Source organism: Salvelinus alpinus, chromosome 3 (genome assembly GCF_045679555.1).
Source record: "Salvelinus alpinus chromosome 3, SLU_Salpinus.1, whole genome shotgun sequence".
In the NCBI taxonomy this organism is placed as follows: domain Eukaryota; kingdom Metazoa; phylum Chordata; class Actinopteri; order Salmoniformes; family Salmonidae; genus Salvelinus; species Salvelinus alpinus.
In genome coordinates, this window is record NC_092088.1 from 87,283,852 (window position 1) to 87,304,911 (window position 21,060).

The 21,060-nt window shown below is 42.0% G+C and overlaps 1 protein-coding gene across 1 annotated transcript in view; it reads left to right on the plus strand.

Annotated features, from left to right (window-relative positions):
* LOC139571488 (protein sidekick-2-like) overlaps positions 1–21,060 on the plus strand; it is a 659,762-nt gene that overhangs the window by 121,890 nt on the left and 516,812 nt on the right. The gene's annotated exons all lie outside the window — the stretch shown is intronic.

Genomic DNA, 21,060 nt, shown 5'->3' on the forward strand with positions numbered 1-21,060 from the left:
TGAGTGATGTAGTAGTATTGTTGAATCATACTGACAGCCCTCTCATCCATGAGTGATGTAGTAGTATTGTTGAATCATACTGACAGCCCTCTCATCCATGAGTGATGTAGTAGTATTGTTGAATCATACTGACAGCCCTCTCATCCATGAGTGATGTAGTAGTATTGTTGAATCATACTGACAGCCCTCTCATCCATGAGTGATGTAGTAGTATTGTTGAATCATACTGACAGCCCTCTCATCCATGAGTGATGTAGTAGTATTGTTGAATCATACTGACAGCCCTCTCATCCATGAGTGATGTAGTAGTATTGTTGAATCATACTGACAGCCATCTCATCCATGCGTGATGTAGTAGTATTGTTGAATCATACTGACAGCCCTCTCATCCATGAGTGATGTAGTAGTATTGTTGAATCATAATGACAGCCCTCTCATCCATGAGTGATGTAGTAGTATTGTTGAATCATACTGACAGCCCTCTCATCCATGAGTGATGTAGTAGTATTGTTGAATCATACTGACAGCCCTCTCATCCATGAGTGATGTAGTAGTATTGTTGAATCATACTGACAGCCCTCTCATCCATGAGTGATGTAGTAGTATTGTTGAATCATACTGACAGCCCTCTCATCCATGAGTGATGTAGTAGTATTGTTGAATCATACTGACAGCCCTCTCATCCATGAGTGATGTAGTAGTATTGTTGAATCATACTGACAGCCCTCTCATCCATGAGTGATGTAGTAGTATTGTTGAATCATACTGACAGCCCTCTCATCCATGAGTGATGTAGTAGTATTGTTGAATCATACTGACAGCCCTCTCATCCATGAGTGATGTAGTAGTATTGTTGAATCATATTGACAACACTCTTATCCACAGCAGAACATAACAATCTGCTCTAATTGCTATATTTCTCATTGAACTGAAAACAGGTTTGATTGACCTGAACAGTGGAGACTGGAGAACAGGATTGATTGAGCTGAACAGTGGAGACTGGAGAACAGGATTGATTGAGCTGAACAGTGGAGACTGGAGAACAGGATTGATGAAGCTGAACAGTGGAGACTGGAGTGCAGGGTTGATTGAGCTGAACAGTGGAGACTGGAGAACAGGATTGATGAAGCTGAACAGTGGAGACTGGAGAACAGGATTGATTGAGCTGAACAGTGGAGACTGGAGTGCAGGGTTGATTGAGCTGAACAGTGGAGACTGGAGCGCAGGGTTGATGAAGCTGAACAGTGGAGACTGGAGAACAGGGTTGATGAAGCTGAACAGTGGAGACTGGAGAACAGGATTGATTGAGCTGAACAGTGGAGACTGGAGTGCAGGGTTGATTGAGCTGAACAGTGGAGACTGGAGAACAAAGTTGATTAAGCTGAACAGTGGAGACTGGAGAACAAAGTTGATTAAGCTGAACAGTGGAGACTGGAGTGCAGGGTTGATTGAGCTGAACAGTGGAGACTGGAGAACAAAGTTGATTAAGCTGAACAGTGGAGACTGGAGAACAAAGTTGATTAAGCTGAACAGTGGAGACTGGAGTGCAGGGTTGATTGAGCTGAACAGTGGAGACTGGAGTGCAGGGTTGATTGAGCTTGACCATGGAAAAGCTGGCAGGTCCCTCGATCAGTTTCAATTCAGCAGGCCAATCACTAGGCAGGTTTTAGCTTGAGTACTTTTGTATTGATTTTGGTTCTATTCAGCAGTTGTTAGGTCGCAATGCTCGAGAACGGAGGTTATAGTGTGACACAAGCACGTACACACACACACACACACACACACACACACACACACACACGCACACGCACACGCACACGCACACGCGCACGCGCACACGCACACGCACGCGCACGTGCACACGCACACACACACACACACACACACACACACACACACACCACTCTCCTTCAATGTGTTTCGGCAAATGTTTTCTTTCCATACGATCACACTTTGACAAATGTCTCTAAGGAAACGCCTGATCGAATAAACAAAGATAGTTCAATATTTATGAAAGCTTTTTAGCAGGGATGGTCGTCAGTAACGAGCCTCAGCGTTCAACCTTAATTAATTTAACACAAAGACTGGAGGAGAATATCAAAATCTAGTCTAAACATGTTGAAATGTCTTCTCTCTGAATTTTAATGGGGTTAAAATCCTATTGTCTGAATCAACACACAATAACCTGTTCTCTCTGTACAAGAACAATGTTCTCTCTCTCAAATTCAACAGATGGTCATCAAAAGTATAAATCTGAATTGAAATAGGTACGCTGTTTCACAATTCTTCTACCTTTTTCCTTTAGCCAATTTAAACCGATCAGACAAAAGACCCTTAAGACTCACTTGAGTGGATATGTTGGAGGAAAAGCTGGTTTTTGAGAGAAAGAGAGAGGGAGAGGGAGTAGGCACTTGCGAGATACACTAAGAAGAGATTTCTCCCTTGATATCAGAGTTGAAGAACAAGCCTTGTATGTGATACCTTGCTCAGTGTTTGGCATAGATATGCGGCTCCAGCACTGTTGCTACAAATAAGACACCATGTCATTCCATCCGGTGGTGGTGGAATGGAGAATAACTGACAATGCAGGTGCAATATCTCAAAATAACATATTGTGCAGGGGCGGCAGGGCGCCTATCGGTTAGAGTGGCGAGCCAGGAACCGGAGGGTTGCTGGTATGAAATAATAGATGTCATTGCCTGCCATTGTGCCCTTGAGCAAGGCACTTAACCCCCCACAACAACTGCTCCCTGGGTGCACCTCTCCAAAAAAAAAATGATGTATGGATGTATGTATGGAATAATGGATGGATATCTTTTGGAGAGGTTGGGTTGAAAGCAGAAGTCAAAATTTGGTTGGACCTGGTGTGCAATTGACCAGTAAAGTGACCTTAATCTTAAAAGAAAACACCTCGAAAGAGCACGCCATCTCGTCTGCTCCAGTTTTACATCAACCAGGGCCTGTATTCATATTCATAGATCAGCACTCCTACTTTGAGACAACTACAGATGTTCCTCTAATTAAGGAGTCTCAACCAGAACATTTAGAATCACCTCAGGAATGACAGGACTGGTAATGACAGATTCACACAGGAATTTAAGGAGTCAATAGGATTAATTAAAATGAATGAATAGCGAGACTAAACCAACAGATGCCACCATTTTTGGCAGGCTGATTGACAGCTTTCTGGTCCATTTAAATTATTTTTATTTTTATATTTATTTATATATATCTTTACCTTAGTGTGTAAACATATCATGCGTCAATATCTTTACCTTAGTGTGTAAACACAACATCCATCAATATCTTTACATTAGTGTGTAAACACAACATCCATCAATATCTTTACCTTAGTGTGTAAACACAACATCCATCAATATCTTTACCTTAGTGTGTAAACACAACATCCATCAATATCTTTACCTTAGTGTGTAAACACAACATCCATCAATATCTTTACATTAGTGTGTAAACACAACATCCATCAATATCTTTACATTAGTGTGTAAACACAACATCCATCAATATCTTTACCTTAGTGTGTAAACACAACATCCATCAATATCTTTACATTAGTGTGTAAACACAACATCCATCAATATCTTTACATTAGTGTGTAAACACAACATCCATCAATATCTTTACCTTAGTGTGTAAACACAACATCCATCAATATCTTTACCTTAGTGTGTAAACACAACATCCATCAATATCTTTACATTAGTGTGTAAACACAACATCCATCAATATCTTTACATTAGTGTGTAAACACAACATCCATCAATATCTTTACATTAGTGTGTAAACACAACATCCATCAATATCTTTACCTTAGTGTGTAAACACAACATCCATCAATATCTTTACCTTAGTGTGTAAACACAACATCCATCAATATCTTTACCTTAGTGTGTAAACACAACATCCATCAATATCTTTACCTTAGTGTGTAAACACAACATCCATCAATATCTTTACCTTAGTGTGTAAACACAACATCCATCAATATCTTTACATTAGTGTGTAAACACAACAATAGATCTGGTAGAAGAAAATACAAAGAAAAATCTAACCACTTTTTTTCTACCACCATCTTTGTAATGCAAGAGAAAGGTCACAGTTATAGCCATCACTCTGGTTGTAATTACAATAGTGTCCACAAGATGGCAGCAGTTAATGTGCACTGGATAACTTGATGGATAACTTGAATTATTAGTGAACTACAAGACTTTTAGTGTGAAGTCCTCAGATACATTTTGGAAAATCGTGAAAGAGACATTCGCATTCATATTACATTTTTTTGCAAGAATTTCGTCAAATCTGTATCCTTGGACTTTTCAATTATTATTAGCCATATTGTAAGTTCAACATTTGCAAAATAACCAGTTTTCAAAACATCATAACTCTGAATATCCTTATAATTTCTGTCCAAAATGAAAAGGCATGCTGTCATACAAGGTTAGTAGATACATTTTACGACATATACATGGTTTCCGGGTAATCCCGTAAAGCCCAGCGCATTGGCTATCTAGCTAGCTTTGTTTGACCCAGATTGGTGATTATTTGACAAAGATACAGTCATTCAAGTGATGACCGCCCGCGTCATCGGTGTGCCATGAAGGTGTCGCAATCTGACCAAATATGGTGTCCTATAGGATATACTACACCCCTAATGATATCGTGAAGTCTTGTTACCTTCTAGGATCTCTGAGGAATACATACGAACGTGATTTGACGCGTTAAAACAAAGTTTAGGGTGAGATTTTCACTGATTCCTTTCTTTGCAAATTGAAATACAAAATCGAAATACAAAATCGATCGTGCGTGCTATATGGACCTTTTAAGGATATGAAAAATAATTTTATCTAACAAAACGACACGTCATGTTATCTCTGGGACCCTTTGGATGATAAATCAGAGCAAGATTTCAGAATGTAAGTACACATTTCACGTTCAGAGGTGAATTTATCAAACCTATCGCGGTGAAAAAAAGTGTTTTGTTGCTCTCCTCAAACAATAGCATGGAATTTCTTCGCAGGAATAGCTACTGTAAATTGGACAGTGCAGGTAGCCGGGGCGACAGGTAGCCTAGTGGTTAGAGTGTTGGACTAGTAACCGAAAGGTTGCAAGATTGAATCCCCGAGCCAACAAGATAAAAATGTGTTGTTCTGCCCCTGAACAAGGCAGTTAACCCACTGTTCCTAGGCTGTCATTGAAAATAAGAATTTGTTGTTAACTGACTCGCCTAGATAAATAAATCCTTTCTGGTACAAGTGGGACGCTAGCGTCCACAGCCAGTGAAATTGCAGGGTGACAAATTCAAAACAACAGAAATCCCATAATTAAAATTCCTCACACATACAAGTATTATACACCATTTTAAAGATAAACTTCTTGTAAATCTAACCACAGTGTCCGATTTCGAATAGGCTTTACGGGGAAAGCACACCAAACGATTATGTTAGGTCAGCGCCTAGTCACAGAAAACCATACAGCCATTTTCCAGCCAAGGAGAGGGCTCACAAAAGTCAGAAATAGCGAAATAGCGATTAAATGATGATGATCTTCATCAGATGGCACTCAAAGGACTTCATGTTACACAATAAATGTGTGTTTTGTTTGATAAAGTTAATCTTTATGTCCAAAATCCTCATTTGAAATTGGTGTGTTATGTTCAGAAATGCATTGTCTCAAACAAGCATCCGGTGAAAGTCCAGAGAGCCACATCAAATTACAGAAATACTCATCATAAACATTGATAAAAGATACAAGTGTTAAACATACAAATAAAGATAAACTTCTCTTTAATGCAACCGCTGTCAGATTTCAAAAAGGCTTTACGGCGAAAGCACACTTTGCGATTATGTTAGGTCAGCGCCTAGCCGCAGAAAACCATACAGCCATTTTCATTCCAAGGAAAGGTGTCACAAAAGTCAGAAATAGCATTAAAATTAATCACTTACCTTTGATGATCTTTATCTGGTGGCACTCCCAGGTCTCCATGTTAGACAATAAATGTTAGTTTTGTTCGATAATATCCCTCTTTATGACCAAAAACCTCCTTTTTGTTCGCACGTTTAGTCCAGTAATCCGAATGCACAAGGCGCGGGCACTAAGTCCAGACGAAAAGTCAACAAAAAGTACAATAAAAGTTAGTAGAAACAAGTCAAACGATGTTTAAAATCAAACCTCAGGTTGTTTTTGTCATAAATAATCAATACTACTTCAACCGGACAAAAGCTTCGTCAATAAAAAAGGAGAAACAAGAAAGGTGCGTTCCCGATTACGGGCAGGACTCATGGCTGGAAATTTCCACTGTCCTCTCATTTAAAGTGCTGTATCTCCCTAATTTTTCAGAGTAAAAGCCTGAAACAATGCCTAAAGACTGGCCACATGTAGAGGAAGCCATAGATATCGTGAACTGGGTCCTAAGTCTTTGTATGCTGGATAGGCTTTCAATGGAAAAACAGCTTTTCAAAATACTAGTACTTCCTGGTTGGATTTTCCTCAGATTTTTGCCTGCCATATCATTATACTCATTATACTCGTAGATATTATTTTAACAGTTTTGGAAACTAGAGTGTTATAGTACTAATTAATATGCATATCCTAGCTTCTGGGCCTGAGTAGCAGGCAGTTTAATTTGGGCACGCTTTTCATCCAAAATTCCGAATGCTGCCCCCTACCCTAGTGAAGTTAAATAAAGGTAACAAGAATTTCATCTTTCAGCCGATATAAGACACTTATAATAACCGACATTTGTTGTTTCTCTAAAATCTGCGATCTTGACATATATATTAGATTTCTATACACACTGTTTACCCTCAGGCCCTACAGTACTAAATCCATGTGTATGTGTGTGTATAGCGCATATGTTATCGTGTGTGTGTGTATATGCATGTGTCTGTGACTATGTTTGTGTTGCTTCACAGTCCCCGCTGTTCCTTCATGTGTTTTATCTGTTTTTTTCAATCTAATTTTACTGCTTGCATCAGTTACTTTATGTAGCATAGAGTTCCATGTAGTCACGGCTCTATGTAGGACTGTGTGCCTCCCATAGTCTATTCTGTACTTGGGGACAGTGAAGAGACCTCTTGTGGCATGTCTTGTGGGGTATGCATGGGTGTCCGAGCTGTGTGCCAGTAGTTCAGACACACACACACACACACACACAACATGTCAATACCTCTCCTAAATATCAATAGTGATGATGTCAATCTCTCCTCCACTTTGAACCAGGAGAGATTGACATGCATATTATTAAAATTAGCCTTCTGTGTATATCCAGGGGCCAGCCGTGCTGCGCTGTTCTGATCCAATTGCAATTTGCAGTCCTTTTTTGTGGCACCTGACCACACAACTGAACAGTAGTCAAGGTGCGACAAAACTAGGGCCTGAAGGACCTGCCTTGTTGATAGTGTTGTTAAAAAGGCAGAACAGCACTTTATTATGGGCATACTTCTCCCCATCTTAGCTACTGTTGTATCAATATGTTTTGACCATGACGGTTTACAATCCAGGGTTACTCCAAGCAGTTTAGTCATCTCAAATTGCTCAATTTCCACATTATTCAATACAAGATTTAGTTGAGGTTTAGGGTTTAGTGAATGATTTGTCCCAAATACAATGCTTTTAGTTTTAGAAATATTTAGGTCTAACTTATTCCTTGCCTCCCACTGTTGGAGCTAGGAACATCTGCACGCGAACAACACAATTTGATTTGATTTTTCCGGGGAATGCTCAGTGACCTTGACTGGGGAAACTGTGGACCTGAGGGTTTTGTTGAAAGTAAATAGAACATGAAAGCTTTTGTTCGATTCTAGACCATCTTATGGTCACTTTATGGTCTTTGACTAAAATGTGGTGGTATCTTTGTGAGCATGCAAGCGCGCACATGCGCACGCACACACACACACACACACACACACACACACACACACACACACACACACACACACACACACACACACACACACACACACACACACACACACACACACACACACACACACACACACACACACACACACACACACACACACACACACACACACACACACACACTGAGTCAGACTGACTTTGATTGTGCAAGTCTGACTCTGATTCCTTAAGTCGGACTCTGATTCTGGGTTAATAGGGGTGGCAGGTAGCCTAGTGGTTAGAGCGTTGGCCCAGTACCTGCAAGGTTGCTAAATCGAATCCCTGAGCTTACAAGGTAAAAATCTGACATTCTCCCCCTGAACAAGGCAGTTAACCCACTGTTCCTATGCCATCATTGTAATCTTCAGTCTTAACTGACTTGCCTAGTCAATTAAAAATAGTTTGGAGGTTGGAACTGGAAAGAGCAAATAAAAATAACATTTAATTTGGCTTCTCTCTTGACTGCTGTCCTGCTGTCTTGGTTGACACGGACGACTGCCTGCAGTCAGAGGCAGCAAAGCTAGGAGTCAGACATCATTTTCTCAGCTGCCTGGTCATGCAAGCACTAAGACATACCATTCAGTTAGCCAGGGAGTTTTGCCCAAGCAACCCTAGCTCAGGCTCAGACACCGACTAGAAAGGCTTTATACCCCAACGACCATATTGATGAGCAATTAACTACCGAGGTGGAATGACAGCCATGAGAGCCAGTGGAGCCTGTAAGTCCCTCTAACACGGAAACTAGCCATCTCTGTCACCAGTTAAAGAGCATTTGTCACTGAGGTGTGGGAGGAGGAGGGTGAGAGGAGGAGGACGAGGGGGAGAGGAGGACGAGAGTGAGGAAGAGGAGGGTGAGAGGAAGAGGGTGAGAGGAAGCGGGTGAGAGGAGGAGGAGAGTGAGGAGGAGGGTGAGAGGATTATAAGTGTTAGAGTAGGAGGAGGGTGAGAAGAGGAGGAGGTAGAGGAGGGTGAGAGGAGGATGAGGGTTAGAGTAGGAGGAGGAAGTAGAGGAGGGTGAGAGGAGGATGAGGGTTAGAGTTGGATGAGGGTGAGAGGGGGAGGAGATAGAGGAGGGTGAGGGTTAGAGGAGGAGGAGGGTGAGAGGGGGAGGAGATAGAGGAGGGTGAGGGTTAGAGGAGGAGGGAGAGGGTGAGAGGACGAGGAGGTAGAGGAGGGTTAGAGGAGGAGGGTGAGAGGACGAGGAGGTAGAGGAGGGGGAGAGGAGGAGGACAGTGCGAGGAGGAGGAGGTAGAGGAGAGGGAGAGGAGGTGGAGGAGGAGGGGTGGAGGACAAGTAGGGGGAGGAGGGGAGATGAGGATGAGGGTTAGAGTAGGAGGAGGGTGAGAGGGGGAGGAGATAGAGGAGGGTGAGGGTTAGAGGAGGAGGGAGAGGGTGAAAGGACGAGGAGGTAGAGGAGGGTTAGAGGAGGAGGGTGAGAGGACGAGGAGGTAGAGGAGGGGGAGAGGAGGAGGACAGTGCGAGGAGGTAGAGGACAAGTAGGGGGAGGAGGGGAGAGGAGGAGGAGTTTGAGGGTAGGAGGAGGGTGAGCTGAGAAGGAGGAGGATGAGAGGAGGAGGGTGAGAGGAGGAGGTAAGGGGGGAGAGGAGGATGAGGAGGTAGAGGAGGGTGAGAGGAGGGGGTGAGGTAGAGGAGGGTGGGAGGGGGATGGTGAGAGGAGGAGGGTGAGTGGAGGTGGACGGGGGAGGAGGGGTGGAGGAGGGGGAGGGTGAGAGGAGAAGGTAGAGTAGGGTGAGAGTAGGAGGAGGTAGAGGAGGGTGAGAGAAGGAGGAGGAGGGTGAGAGGAGGAGGAGGGTGAGAGGAGGAGGAGGGTAAACGAAGGAGGGTGAGAGGAGGGGTGGAGAAGTGGAGGAGGGTGAGAGGAGGAGAAGGGTGAGATATGGATGAGGTAGAGCAGGGTGAGATGAGGAGGTACATGAAGGTGAGAGGATGGGGAGGAGGTAGAGAAGGGTGAGAGAAGGGTGAGAGAAGGAGGAGGAGGGTGAGAGGAGGAGGAGGAGGGTGAGTGGAGGAGGGGGAGAGAAGGGGTGGAGAAGAGGAGTAGGGTGAGAGGAGGAGTACGGTGAGAGGTGGGGGGGATGAAGAAGAGGAGGAGGTTGAGGAGAAGTTAGAGGAGGGGAGAGGAGGAGGAGGGGGTGAGCGAAGGTAGAGGATGGTGAGAGGAGGAGGAGAAGATAAAGGAGGAGGTAGAGGAGGAGGTTGAGAGTAGTATAGTGAGAGTAGGATGTGGGTGAGAGGAGGAGGGTGAGAGGATGATGTAATGGAGGGTGAGAGGGGGATGAGGTAGAGGAGGGTGAGATGAGGAGGTAGAGGAAGGGAAGAGGATGGGGAGGAGGTAGAGAAGGGTGAGAGGACGGGGATGAGGTAGAGGATGGTGAGTGGAGGAGGTAGAGGAAGGGGAGAAGATGGGGAGGTAGAGAAGGGTGAGAGAGCGGGGAAGAGGTAGAGGAGGGTGAGAGGAGGGGGATGAGGTAGAGGAGGGTAGGATGAGGATGGTGAGAGGAGGAGGGAGAGAGGAGTAGGCGGTAGAGAATGATGGTGAGAGGAAGATGAGGAGGTAGAGGAGGGTGAGAGGTGGAGTTTGAGGTAGAGGAGGGTGGGAGGAGGATGGTGAGAGGAAGAGGGGGAGGAGGAGGGGGAGAGGAGAAGGCAGAGAAGGGGGAGAGGAGGAGGAGGGTGAGAGGAGGTAGAGGAGGGTGAGAGAAGGAGGGTGAGATGAAGAGGGTGAGAGGAGGAGGAGAGTGAGGAGGAGGTAGAGGAACATTCATAGCGTAATCTCTTTCATAGCGTAATATAATGTGGGGATATTATGAGAGACATTCAGCCAGATAAATAGTCCACTCCGGCCGACAACATATCTCCAATTCATTAACTGAATATGCTGGTTTACTGGGTCAAAATCAATGCGAGTCATATACAGGCGCAGATATGCCTGATACATACAGCTTTCTCTGTCAAGAAATTGGCCAAGCAGTATATTTACTGATTTAATCATTCATTCAATGGGTGCAAGGTTGGAATCGATGTGGACGGATGTAATACATTTGTCTGATTTGAGAGTACTACTATACTGTTTTGATCTGGGGTACAGGGGGATAGACAGATAGATAGATAGATAGATAGATAGATAGATAGATAGATAGATAGATAGATAGATAGATAGATAGATAGATAGATAGATAGATAGATAGATAGATAGATAGATAGATAGATAGATAGATAGATAGATAGATAGATAGATAGATAGATAGATAGATAGATAGATAGATAGATAGTGTCATAACTCTCCTGTGATGATCTGAAGGATCAGGTTACAGTGGGTCCGCTCTAAAGCTCTCTCTGCTGTTTTGTGACGGTCATAATACGCTGCCTCTATGCTCTATAGTGTTCGAGGTTGGGATGTAAAATGTGGAACACAGAGAGACCCTTGGACATCAAAAGTTTGAATAATTAAACAATATTTATATTTTTGAGAATCACACTTAAGGAATAGTCATGACAAGTGTGTTGGTGATCTCATGGAGGACAGGAAACACTCATTACTGTGTCTTTGGTTGTGTACACTTCTTAATTATGGGGTTTACAACTAAATATTGGAAACGTATGTGATTAAACATGGAACTATTTGTGAAAAGATGTAATGTGATGTTAACCTTCTAGATGAGAAAATATGGGTTTTAATATAAAACTTACCAAGTCAGTGGCCACGCCCACGTGAGCATAGATATTACGTCGGTGTCATGGCCCACCCTTTTCTCAGAAGTGTATAAAACCCACTCCTGATGAAACTTACATTAGACTAGAAAACATGGACCTGACGCTACATGTTGAAACGGTTAAGAACTACAACTCTATGGGCCCAGGAGACCAGACAGCATGTATTGTTGGCCACACGGCTGGAAATGGTTCAACTCTGAAACTATCGATCCCTACAGAATAAGAGCAAATCCTAGATGTAGAATCCTCCTTGCTGTTTGTTGATGTAGAATTACTCGTCTGCAGCTGGAAATTACGTGTCTAGTAATTATTGCAATTTTCAACTGCGTGTAGTGAATCCATTTAGTCTTTTCCGCTCTTTTATCTGTCCCTACCCCTTTCCATTGTCTACCAAGCTGTCATACCGGTTTAGCCCACTAGGGACTTATCAATGCATCGTGTTAGTAACCAATATCTACTGTTTGTTTGTTATGTATTTCTGTGATTATTTAGTTAGTAAATAAATAATTAAGCCAATTTGTACATCGCTGATTCATCATTTAGGCTAGGGTTTGTGCAGATATCCAAGGGTTTGTGACGTCTGGTAATGAGAAATTATGAGGTAATAACGATACATTAATAGAAGACTAATCGATAAGATATGAAAATATCTGAACAGTCGATTCGGGAAATAGAGACTCCATAAACATTTTCCTGTGGTGCCCCGACTTCTTAGTTAATTAAAGTTTACATGATTAGTTTAATCACGTAATAATAATTACACAGAGAATTGATTTGATAATACAACAGTCTTCATATTAATGAATAGTCACAGGCATGACAATAGATAGGCCATGACTCAGATTCGAAGCTCACATAGAGACTTCTGTTTTCTCTAGGGATCCAGATGTCAGTGGATGCATCTGAAATGGCACCCTGTTCCCTACATAGTCAACTACTTTTGAGCAGTGCCCTATGGGAGATGAGGGCATGGTAAAAGGGAGAAAGAATGAGGTAAGGTAAGGAGTGAAGCAGAGCGGAGGGCCAGGTAGGGTTAAGGTAGGATATGGTGGGTTTGGATAGTTCAGGGAATAGAGGGCATGTTAGAGAGGAATGTGGTAAGGTACTGAGTGGAGCAGTGGTGTAGTTGGTGATAAACGCACATAAACATCATTTATGCCCAAAACAAATTCAACCCATGAGCGTTTACATCTCCTTTGCGTAAAAATCATTGAAAGTATAGAGAGCGTTACTTTACTCCCCTCGAACGGTGATCAGCGTTAACCCAACTATTTTTTACTAGTAAATCACATGTAGCAGCATACCACCCTGCATCCCACTGCTGGCTTGCTTCTGAAGCTAAGCAGGTTTGGTCCTGGTCAGTCCCTGGATGGGAGACCACATGCTGCTGGAAGTGGTGTTGGAGGGCCAGTAAGATGCACTCTTTCCTCTGGTCAAAATAATGTGAACCCTACCCTGTGTAGGATGCTGTCTTTTAGATGGGATGTTAAACGGGTGTCCTGACTCTCTGAGGTCATTAAAGATCCCATAGAACTTATTGTAAGATTAGGGGTGTTAACCCTGGTGTTATTGCTAAATTCCCAAGCTGTCCCTCATACCATCGCGGTCACCTAATCATCCCCAGCTTATAATTGCCTCATTCATCCCCCTCCTCTCCCCTGTAACTATTCTCCAGGTTATCCCCCTCCTCTCCCCTGTAACTATTCTCCAGGTTATCCCCCTCCTCTCCCCTGTAACTATTCTCCAGGTTATCCCCCTCCTCTCCCCTGTAACTATTCTCCAGGTTGTTGCTGTAAATGAGAATGTGTTCTCAGTCAACTTACCTGGTAAAATATATTTGTTTAAATAAGGTAGGAATACCTCCAGCCATCCAGGGTAGGAAGCCATATGGCCTAGTGTAGTGGTGTAATAAGCTAGTCCACCTGTATTATTCTAAAGCTGCTTAGCCCACCGTCAGCATGTACAAACAAGCTCCTTGTATTTGGCAGAGAACAAATTAAAATGATTTGATCGAAATAACATGTTATTTGCTGTGTGTCCATCTACTGTAAATTGGGGTTAGTGGTGTTGAGTGCTTTAATGTCAGAACGGTTCTGGTAAATTGCAAGCGGGTGTTGTTCCTGTACTAATTTACTCTTTCTCTCTCTCTCCCTTCCTTTCCCATACTGTTCCTTTCTTCTTAATGGATGTGGAAAAAGGTAAGATCACTTCTATTTGTTGTTGCAATTTTGTTCAGCAAGCAAGTTCCAAAGAGGATCGGAGGGAGTTTAGAGCTAATAAACTTGGATAAGCACTTTTTAAAGTCATTAGCAAAGCCCTTCAATTGAGTTCGTAATTAAACAAGCTTGTGGCATATATCAAATTTAATGAAGCAATGCTAAGAGAATATAACACACATACACGCACTCGAGCGAGCATACGTAAGCAAGCTCTCTCTCTCTCTCTCTCTCTCTCTCTCTCTCTCTCTCTCTCTCTATCTCTCTCTCTCTAATTCCATTTAAGGGCTTTATTGTCATGGGAAACATATGTTAACATTGTCAAAGCAAGTGAAGTAGAAAAGTGAAACAAACAATACAAATTAACAGTAAACATTACACTCACAAAAGTTCCAAAAGAATAAAGACATTTCAAGTGTCATATTATGTCTATATACAGTGTTGTAACGATGTGCAAATAGTTAAAGTATTAAAGGGAAAATAAATAAACATAAATATAGGTTCTATTTACAATGGTGTTTGTTCTTCACTGGTTCCCCTTGTCTTGTGGCAAGAGGTCACAAGTCTTGCTGCTGGGATGGCACACTGTGGTATTTCACCCAGTAGATATTGGGTTTGTTTTCAAATTCTTTGTGGATCTGTGTAACCTAAAGGAAATATGTGTCTCTAATATGGTCATACATTTGGCTGGAGGTTAGGAAGTGCAGCTCAGTTTCCACCTCACTTTGTGGGCAGTGTCTTCTCTTGAGAGCCAGGTCTGCCTACGGCCTTTCTCAATAGCAGGGCTATGCTCACTGAGTCTGCACATAGTCAAAGTTTTCCTTAAGTTTGGTTCACAGTGGTAAGGCATTCTGCCACTTTATACTCTCTGTTTGGGGCCAAATAGCATTCTAGTTTGCTCTGTTTTTCTGTTAAGTCTTTCCAATGTGTCAAGTAATTTTCTCTTTGTTTTCTCAAGATTTGGTTGGGACTAATTGTGTTGCTGTCCTGGGGCTCTGTGGTATCTGTTTGTGTTTGTGAACAGAGCACCAGGACCGGCTTGCTTTTCCAGGTTAATCTTTCTGTAGGTGATGGCTTTGTTATGGAAGGTTTGAGAATCGCTTCCTTTTAGGTGGTTGTAGAATTGAATGGCTCTTTTCAAGATTTTGATCATTAGCGGGTATCAGCCTAATTCTGCTCTGCATGCATTATTTGGTATTTTACGTTGTGCCCAGAGGATATTTTTGCAGAATTCTCAATTTGGTTTTGGTTGTAAATTCTTGGTTGGTGAGCGGACCCCAGACCCCACAACCATAAAGGGCAATGGCTTCTATAATTGATTCAAGTATTTTTAGCCAGATCGTAATTGGTATGTCCTTTTGATGGCATAGAAGGACCTTGTTGCCTTGTCTCTCAGCTTTGACGCTAATGCTTCTACATCTGTATTGCTTGCTGTTTATTGTTTTAGGCTGGGTTTCTGCGTAGTACTTTGTGACATCGGCTGATGTAAAAAGGGCTTTATAAATACATTGATTGATTGATCATGTTTAGGCTGAGGTATGTATAGCTTTTTTGTGTGCTCTAGGACAACAGTGTCTAGATGGAATTCGCATTTGTGGTCCTGGTAACTGGACCTTTTTGGAACACCATTATTTTTGTTTTACTGAGATTTACTGTCAGGGCCCAGGTGTGACAGAATATGTGCAGAGGATATAGGTGGTGCTGTAGGCCGTCCTTGGTTGGGGACAGAAGCACCAGATCATAGGCTCTACTGTAAGTCGCTCTGGATAAGAGCGTCTGCTCTTGGCCGGTAGGGATATCCTTGTCTCAGTATGTAAAAATGTAATAAAATGTATGCACTCTACTGTAAGTCGCTCTGGATAAGAGCGTCTGCTAAATGACTAAAATGTAATGTAAAATGTAAATAGGCAAACAGTAGACATTTGACTCCAGATTCAGGTGCTGAGTCCAGGTGCTGCAGACTGTTCTAGTGCCCTCGCCAATTCGTTGATGTATATACATTGGGGGAGAACAAGTATTTGATACACTGCCAATTTTGCAGGTTTTCCTACTTACAAAGCATGTAGAGTTCTGTAATTTTTTTATCATAGGTACACTTCAACTGTGAGAGACGGAATCTAAAACAAAAATGCAGAAAATCACATTGTATGATTTTTAAGTAATTAATTTGCATTTTATTGCATGACATAAGTATTTGATCACTTACCAACCAGTACGAATTCCTGCTCTCACAGACCTGTTAGCCCTCCTGTTCTCCACTCATTACCTGTATTAACTGCACCTGTTTGAACTCGTTACCTGTATAAAAGACACCTGTCCACACACTCAATCAAACAGACTCCAAACTCTCCACAATGGCCAAAACCAGAGAGCTGTGTAAGGACATCAGGGATAAAATTGTAGACCTGCACAAGGCAGGGATGGGCTACAGGACAATAGGCAAGCAGCTTGGTGAGAAGGCAACAACTGTTGAAGTCTCATGCCAAATTTAGTAAAACATTTTTGGGGAAATGAACAAAGCATCATAACACTTTGCCTTTGTTTTGGTTTGTTTGTTTGTCAATGAATGTATGCAGGGTACTGTAATTTGGTAAAAAGCCAATTTGACATTTGCTTAGTACATTGTTTTCACTGAAGAAATGTACGAGTCTGCTGAACCTCATAAAGATCGAACCCCTTTTTTAAATTTCCACCTAAAATGACATACCCAAATCTAACTGCCTGTAGCTCAGGACCTGAAGCAAGGATATGCATATGCTTGATACCATTTGAAAGGAAACACTTTGAAGTTTGTGGAAATGTGAAATGAATGTAGGAGAATTTAAGACATTACATCCCGTAAAATATATATATATAAAAAAAAAAAAAAATCCATGCATTTTTTTGTATCTTTTTTTTTTGTACCATCATATTTGAAATTCAAGAGATAGGCCATAATATCTTATTCCAGCCCAGACGCAATTTAGATTTTGGCCACTAGATGGCAGCAGTGTATGTGCAACGTTTTAGACTAATCCAATGAACCGTTGCATTTCTGTTCCAATTGTTTTTTCAAGACTGGCCAAATGTGCCTAATTGGTTTATTTATAACTTTTCAAATTCATAACTGTGCACTCTCCTCAAACAATAGCATGGTATTATTTCACTGTAATAGCTATTGTAAATTGGACAGTGCAGTGAGATTAACAAGAATGTAAGATTTCTGTCAATATCAGATATGTTTATGTCCTGGGAAATGTAACCTCATGCTAATCGCATTAGCCTACGTTAGCACACCGTCCCGAGTGGGACCCACCGATCCTGTAGAGGATATTAATGATAATGCAAAGGATTTTCCCAAGGTTGCTGTTGATGCATATCCCACAGTAGTTATTGGGGTCAAATTTGTCTCCACTTTTGTGGATTGGGGTGATCAACACTTGGTTCCAAATTTTGGGGAAGATGCCAGAGCTGAGGATGATGTTACAGTGTTTAACTTCTTACGGATCATTGGGACGCTACCGTCCCACCTGGCCAACATCCGGTGAAATTGCAGAGCTCCAAATTGAAATTAAAGAATTGTAAAATTAAACATTCATGAAAATACAAGTGTCATACATAATTTAAAAGATGACCTTCTTGTTAATCCAGCCGCGTTGTCAGATTTCAAAAAGGCTTTACGGCGAAAGCACACAATGCGATTATCTGAGGACAGCGCCCCGCACACAAAAGCATTACATGCATTTTCCAACCAAGCAGATGCGTCACGAAAGTCAGAAAGAGCGATAAAATAAATCACTTACCTTTGAAGATCTTCATCTGGTTGCAATCACAACGGTCCCAGCTACATAACAAATTGTCCTTTTGTTCGATAAAGTCCTTCTTTATATCCCAAAAAAGTCAGTTTCATTGGCGCGCTAGACACCGGTTTCCCTCGTTCAAAATGCATACAAATGAATCCCGTAAGTTACCAATAAACATCTTCCAAAAATATCAAACAGCGTTCCTAATCAATCCTCAGGTACCCTATTATGTAAATAAACGATACAATTTAAGATTGAGAATACCGGAGACCATTACCGGGGATAAATAAAGAAGTACACGCACTCACCGGAACGCGCTACAAACACTACAGCCAAAATGGGAGGCACTTTGAAAAACTACAAATTCTAGCTAATTTTTCAAAAAACAAGCCTGAAACTCTTTCTAAAGACTGTTGACATCCAGCGGAAGCCCTAGGAACTGCAACCTGGGAGGACTTCCTTTTATATTTTCATTCCCAGCCATTGTAATCAGAGGTGAGCTGAAAAAAATACATTATGGATGGATTGTCCTTGGGTTTTGGCCTGCCATATCAGTTCTGTTATACTCACACACATTTTAACAGTTTTGGAAACTATAGAGTGTGTTCAATCCAATACTACCAATTATATGCATATCGTAGCTTCTGGGCCTGAGTAACAGGCAGTTTACTTTGGGCACCTCCTTCATCCAAACTTCCGAATACTGCCCCCTAGCCTGAAGCCAATTGGAATTTGTGGTCTATATATTTTATCATTTCATTTTGCATACCATCAACCCCACTGGCCTTTTTGGGGTCTCTCATTCTCTTTCTCTCTCTCTCTCTGCCTCTCTCTCTGTCTCTTTCTCTCACTCCATTTCACTCTCTGTTAAACACACATGCTGAGAAAAGCTTGCGAGGTAGAGAGGACTTTCTCCTTCTTTGTGAGCTGCTGTTGTGGGCTACACGAAGAATAATGAAAGCCACGTTTTTATTCTCCAATAGCTTTTAGACTATTTTACCAGTTGATCTATATTTTAAAGCTGACCAGGGAGGAAGTAATTGCCACAGACTGTAGTTAGAGTTTGTATCTTTCTCTCTAGCTTGTGTTTCATCTGTTACTGTTTTGAAACACACATTCAGGTAGGTAGGAGGACAGCCTGAATCGTTCACTGCTGACACAATCAGGACCCTCTGTGTGTGTTTGCCTGTTGACTATTTGTTTGCTGAATCAAACCATATTGATCGCAGAGAATATTTAATAATGGGCTGAAAATAGTTGTATTTTGTAGTTTATTAGAAATACCAACTTTTCAAATGCTCAATGTATTTAAATATAGTTTATATAATATCGTTTTTATAATAAAGTTTATATAGAGTTTCAACTAAAATGCAACTAATAATCTTTGATAGTCAAATACAGGTCTGAGAAAACAAATAATATTTGAAAGTATTTTGAATACCTGTCAGAAAACCAAATAATATTTCAAGGTGTTGAATATCGAAAGTTATTTGAAAACAGAAAATATATATTTCTTTGATGACATCCAAATATTTGATAAAGAACCACAAACTACAACAGTTAGTTGAGTTATTCTAAATATCTGAGCATTAGCACATGGTTTGGAGGCTAGACTGGGACTAGGAGCCTCCTGCACATTTTCTGGGGACTGGGACTATGAGCCTCCTGCATGTTTTCTGGGGACCGGGACTAGGAGCCTCCTGCATGTTTTCTGGGGACCGGGACTAGGAGCCTCCTGCATGTTTTCTGGGGACCGGGACTAGGAGCCTCCTGCATGTTTTCTGGGGACCGGGACTAGGAGCCTCCTGCATGTTTTCTGGGGACCGGGACTAGGAGCCTCCTGCATGTTTTCTGGGGACCGGGACTAGGAGCCTCCTGCATGTTTTCTAGGGACCGGGACTAGGAGCCTCCTGCATGTTTTCTAGGGACCGGGACTAGGAGCCTCCTGCATGTTTTCTGGGGACCGGGACTAGGAGCCTCCTGCATGTTTTCTAGGGACCGGGACTAGGAGCCTCCTGCATGTTTTCTAGGAACTGGGACACCAGCCACAACCGACCAACCCTGGATAAAGAGACAAACAAAATCACCGGGAGGGACAGAGGTGTCAGCGGCAGGAGCCACCAGCTGCAGTCCCCAAATAGCCTATTAATCATTGTAAACTAATTTAAAGGACTGAATGCATATGCTGATGTCATTGAGGTAGCGATTAGCTTAATAATGCGGAAAACTGTTGAATCATCGATTTTCTCTTTTCATTCAATGTGAAAGGTTTTAATTGGATCAACGTTTGGCTCCTGGCTGTGGATGTATCAATTAGCATGTGTCAACAGGGGAGTTTTATGGAAGAATAAAATATTTAATATGACCCAAAAACTTTTTCTATGATATAGTAGAATGTCTGTGTAGCTTGGACTAATTTCCTAACAAATGCCAGTGAAAAATGTAAAAATTGAAGAATAACATTTTCATAATAGGCTGCATTCCAAATTCCGTGTCGCTTTGTTTTGGATTATACTCATCATTTAGGCTGTGTAAATAAGGAAGTGGGGTTTTAAGAACTGTTTTAGGCTTGGAGTTGGTTTTGAGGCCTCTGTCTCTGAGACCTTAGAAGGGGCTGAAGGCTCAACCCTAACATTACATCTCCATATATAGTCAGGCAGCCTCACCACTAACTGAGGGCAGACTGGATGTCTGGCTGGAGGATAGGCGTGGCTCACCCTTGGCCCTCTGAGCAAGGACCGGGCAGCAGAGAAGAGGGGTAGAGATGGAGGAGAAGGAGAGGAGGGAAACAGATGGAGAGAGGGATACAGTGCCTCTCAAAAGTATTCATCCTCTTGGCGTTTTTTCCTATTTTGTTGCGTTACAACCTGTAATTTAAATTCTAACACAGTTCTTCTGAACATGAACGTCTTCTGAAATATTTTAAAGAGTTGCTGATAATACTTAATACTTCAGAGGAAGACTCTCTTTAAAATTGTAATACTTCAGAGGGAACAGTGATCACTCAGATTTTGGGAATCAACATCTTGGAGGCAGAGATCTATCAAAAAGAATGTAGAAGAGAAGACTATAAGGACAATGGTATTCTACAAAAGACACCAGAGCAGCAAAATGGGACAGATTTAGGGGAAACCACATGTCCAGTCATTATCATCAGTCGGCCTCTTTCTTTCTACAAATTCTTCCTCCATACCTTTCCTCTCTTTCCCACCTACAGTGGCTTGCGAAAGTATTCATCCCCCTTGGCATTTGTCATTTTTTTTTGCCTTACAACCTGGAACAAAAATGGATTTTGGGGGGGTTTGTATCATTTGATTTACACAACGTGCCTCCCACTTTGAAGATGCAACATATTTTTTTTGGCTGAAACAAACAAGAAATAAGACAAAAAAAAACAGACAACTTGA